Source organism: Asterias amurensis, chromosome 3 (genome assembly GCF_032118995.1).
Source record: "Asterias amurensis chromosome 3, ASM3211899v1".
Taxonomy (NCBI): domain Eukaryota; kingdom Metazoa; phylum Echinodermata; class Asteroidea; order Forcipulatida; family Asteriidae; genus Asterias; species Asterias amurensis.
Window position 1 is genome coordinate 10,611,900 of NC_092650.1, and position 5,323 is coordinate 10,617,222.

The following is a 5,323-nucleotide window of genomic DNA, read 5'->3' on the forward strand; positions in this document are numbered from 1 at the left end:
CACAAATAACAGTTAAAGGAATCTTAAAAGATCCTTAATGGTACGTAGCACACATTAAATAAACACTAAAGCAATGTCATGACAAATATAATTAAAACATTGGTTTGGTGCATAGAGCTATACAAACAAGTATATTTAGCTCTATTGTTGAATGACAATTAGTTAACAACAGAGTGGACCAAGTGAAGGTTGTCATCTCCCACCCCACAAATAACAGTTAAAGGAATCTTAATAGATCCTTAATGGTACTAAACACACATTAAATAAACACTAAAGACAATTTCATGACCAATATAATTAAAACATTGGTTTGGTGCAAAGAGCTATAGAAACAAGTTTTTATATAGCTCTATTGTTTGATGACAATTAGTTAACAACAGGGTGGACCACGTGAAGGTTGTCATTTCCCACCCCACAAATAACAGTTAAAGGAATCTTAAGAGATCCTTAATGGTACTAAACACACATTAAATAAACACTAATGACAATTTCATGACCAATATAATTAAAACATTGGTTTGGTGCAAAGAGCTATAGAAACAAGTATTTATATAGCTCTATTGTTTGATGACAATTAGTTAACAACAGGGTGGACCACGTGAAGGTTGTCATCTCCCACCCCACAAATAACAGTTAAAGGAATCTTAATAGATCCTTAATGGTACTAAACACCCTATAAATAAACACTAAAGACAATGTCATGACCTGGTAATTAAAACATTGGTTTGGTGCATAGAGCTATACAAACAAGTATATATAGGTATATTGTTTGATGACAATTAGTTAACAACAGGGTGGACCACGTGAAGGTTGTCATCTCCCACCCCACAAAAAACGGTTAAAGGAATCTTAATAGATCCTTAATGGTACTAAACACACATTAAATTAACACTAAAGACAATTTCATGACCAATATAATTAAAACATTGGTTTGGTGCATAGAGCTATACAAACAAGTATATATAGCTCTATTGTTTGATGACAATTAGTTAACAACAGGGTGGACCACGGGAAGGTTGTCATCTCCCACCCCACAAATAACAGTTAAAGGAATCTTAACAGATCCTTAATGGTACTAAACACCCTATAAATAAACACTAAAGACAATGTCATGACCTGGTAATTAAAACATTGGTTTGGTGCATAGAGCTATACAAACAAGTATATATAGGTCTAATGTTTGATGACAATTAGTTAACAACAGGGTGGACCACGTGAAGGTTGTCATCTCCCACCCCACAAATAACAGTTAAAGGAATCTTAATAGATCCTTAATGGTACTAAACACCCTATAAATAAACACTAAAGACAATGTCATGACCTGGTAATTAAAACATTGGTTTGGTGCATAGAGCTATACAAACAAGTATATATAGGTCTATTGTTTGATGACAATTAGTTAACAACAGGGTGGACCACGTGAAGGTTGTCATCTCCCACCCCACAAATAACAGTTAAAGGAATCTTAATAGATCCTTAATGGTACTAAACAGACATTAAATAAACACTAATGACAATTTCATGACCAATATAATTAAAACATTGGTTTGGTGCAAAGAGCTATAGAAACAAGTATTTATATAGCTCTATTGTTTGATGACAATTAGTTAACAACAGGGTGGACCACGTGAAGGTTGTCATCTCCCACCCCACAAATAACAGTTAAAGGAATCTTAATAGATCCTTAATGGTACTAAACACACATTAAATAAACACTAAAGACAATTTCATGACCAATATAATTAAAACATTGGTTTGGTGCAAAGAGCTATAGAAACAAGTATTTATATAGCTCTATTGTTTGATGACAATTAGTTAACAACAGGGTGGACCACGTGAAGGTTGTCATCTCCCACCCCACAAATAACGGTTAAAGGAATCTTAATAGATCCTTGATGGTACTAAACACACATTAAATAAACACTAAAGACAATGTCATGACCAATATAATTAAAACATTGGTTTGGTGCATAGAGCTATACAAACAAGTATATATAGCTCTATCGTTTGATGACAATTAGTTAACAACATGGTGGACCACGTGAAGGTTGTCATCTCCCACCCCACAAATAACAGTTAAAGGAATCTTACGAGATCCTTAATGGTACTAAACACACATTAAATAAACACTAAAGACAATGTCATGACCAATATAATTAAAACATTGGTTTGGTGCATAGAGCTATACAAACAAGTATATAAATTATAGCTCTATTGTTTGATGACAATTAGTTAACAACAGGGTGGACCACGTGAAGGTTGTCATCTCCCACCCCACAAATAACAGTTAAAGGAATCTTAAAAGATCCTTAATGGTACTAAGCACACATTAAATAAACACTAAAGACAATGTCATGACCAATATAATTAAAACATTGGTTTGGTGCATATAGAGCTATACAAACAAGTATTATAGAGCTGTATTGTCTGATGACAATTAGTTAACAACAGGGTGGACCACGTGAAGGTTGTCATCTCCCACCCCACAATCAGTTAAAGGGGATCTTTATACATCGTTAAGGGGTACTCAACACACTATAAAAAAACACTAAAGACAACGTCATGACCAATATAATTAAAACCTTGTTAATGAGAACTCAATTACCCTTAATACCATGGCTCTGTCATGATCTATGTAATTATAAAACCTCTAGTTAATGAGAACTCAAATGACCTTAATGAATACCATGGACAATGTCAAGAACTTTGTAATTATAAAACCTTGTTAATGAGTACTCAAACAAAGACAAGGTCATGAACTTTGACATTACAAACTTTAATTAACCCTATGTGTGTCACAATATTTTACATGTCTTCATACAGTAGATAATAATAATAAAAACATGGTGGCCACCATGTAAGGGTTCCACAGAACAGATACCATATAAGCAATAAGAATAATAAAAATTACAATAGCAATGAAATAAACTTCATCCAGAGTTAAGTATTTTAGCAATGAGGACAAAAACTGTTTCATGTCAACTTCCAAGAATGAATAAAACAGGCCAACGAATAGTGAAATTTACAAAAAAAAAGATTTTGTGTTATTTTAAATGGGAAAATATCAATCTATCTAGCCTATACCGCTCCATACTGTAGAAGGAAGGTCTCTTCGTCACCATTCCACCTTGATCTTTCTTGTGCTTGTCGCTTCCATGTGAAGCTTCCACGTGAAGCTTCCACATTCTGTTGTGCCGTCCATCCAAGGCCAACTTGATCTGCCTCTTTGTGTTCTTGGGGTTCATTCTGTTATACAATGTGTCCATCTGTTGACATGACGCCTTAGATGAGGTGGTGAAGAAAGAGTTTTCTTCACGTTAATCCTGTAATAATATGATCAAACGTAAAAAAAAAGTTTTAACTGGTTTTTTTTGTGGTCACTATTATACACTCATCTTTGACCTTTAAACTCAAGATTTAACTCAGGTTTTAATTTAAAGGTCAAAGATGAGTGTGTAATAATAACCACAAAAATGGCTTTTTATAAAGCATGCATATCTCTCACTCAGTGACGCGCCTGCAGTTTAACAATACAGTATTGGTGCAAGGTAATATGGGACTATGTTTTAATTATGAGACGTAAGAAATGTATATTTTCTGCACTTTAATGGATTTCTAAACTTTCAGCTTAAGCTTAGCTAAAAGAGATCCTACCTTCAAACTCCACTTGGGACCCTGGTATGTAGCTGAGAAATACTTTGATGTCCATCTCCTCAAGCCATGATGTATCTCTCTTTGTACTGTGTTGTCACATCTTCATGGTCCATATTGACGGAGGGCAGAAAAGCAGTCGTCACAATCATCTGAAAGAAAATAACAATGTACTCACATCAGGACGAACCATATGAAAACAAATATAGATCATCAGGGTCCATGTTACAACGCTGCTTAAGCTCCACAGGGAACTAAGCACAACATTAATATGCCAAAATACCGTGTCACATGTACAATTTATGACTAGTATCCTGCTTTTGTTTTGGTTAGCAGAAAACTGTTAAGCAATACTTTTTGCTTAAACAGCCAGATGAAATTTGGCCCTGATTACAAAACAGGACGATGCTGAATTAAGAAGAACTTTTTCCAGATACGAACATAGTCTTGTTTGTCTACAGAAAAAAATTGTACTCCTTTTGAAGTAGAGAGTGAGGCATCCAGGTACAGTAACAGGTTAATTGCAGCAACTCCGTTGGATGGTTCAGTCAACGTCCCGGTCAGTCATTAAACAGCCAACCTGAATAACACATCAAAAGAAAACTAAAACAAGAAGTTTCTGAATTAATCAGAGCTTTTACAGATTGAAATCATTGTATTTTAAATTATCGAAAAGAAAAATATCTACCTTTTTGAGGTAGAAAGTGAGGCGTCAAGATACAGCAACAGGTCGATTCCAGAAACTCCGTTAGACAGTTCAGTCAACGTCCCGGTCAGTCATCAAGCAGCCAACCTGAATAACACATGAAAAGAAAACTATAAGGAAAAGGATCTGAATTAAATAGAGCTTTAAACAGATTGGGTTTGTTAAAAACTTCTTTGTCTAAAGAAAAAATATCCACCTTTTGAAGTCAAGAGTAAGGCATCCAGATACAGCAACAGGTCAATTTCAGCAACTCCGTTGGATGGTTCAGTCACATTTCATCATTGCATGAAATAAAAAACAAATACATACAATCAAAAAATACATTTAGAAACCAGGTTTCTTCTTATTAGTTTGGGATTATATTCGGTGCGATAGATGGTGTGGGTGGTTGTTACATATGACCCTGTGAACCATGAAGGATGGAGGTGCAAGTTTGGTTAGTCGAGTAATGAATAAAATGGCATACCTTAAGAGATTGTGTAAAAATACTAGTGATGTTTTTCTTGAATGTAAAAATAACAGAAACAAAATCTACTTGTTGAAGTAGAGAATGAGGCAGCCAGATACAGTGTCAGGTCGTTCCCAGTAACCCCATTAGGCGGTTAAGTCAACATTCCAGTCAGTCATTAAACAGCCAACCTGAATAACACATCAAATTAAACTAAAACAGGAAAATGCTGAATTAAATAGAGCTTTTACAGATTAATGTTGTCCAAAACTTCTTTATCTCAAAAAAAAGATATCTACCTTATGAAGTGGAGAGTGAGGCGTCCAGCTACAGCAACAGGTCGATTCCAGCAACTCCATTAGATGGTTCAGTCAACGCCCCGGTCAGTCATCAAGCAGCCAACCTGAATAACATATCAAAAGAAAAATTAAAACAAAGAAGGTCCTCAATTAAATAGAGCTTAAAACAGATTGGATTTGTTAAAAACTTCTTTGTCTAAAGAAAAAATATCCACCTTT

The 5,323-nt window shown here is 34.8% G+C and overlaps 1 long non-coding RNA gene across 1 annotated transcript; it reads right to left on the reverse strand.

The window, feature by feature from the left end:
• Positions 1-2,580: 2,580 nt before the first annotated feature.
• Positions 2,581-4,632, reverse strand: LOC139935145 (uncharacterized). The gene is made up of 4 exons (XR_011785768.1): positions 4,554-4,632; positions 4,340-4,444; positions 3,655-3,803; positions 2,581-3,323 (listed from the first exon to the last, which is right to left on the reverse strand). It is a non-coding gene; the product is annotated as an uncharacterized lncRNA (long non-coding RNA).
• Positions 4,633-5,323: the final 691 nt, after the last annotated feature.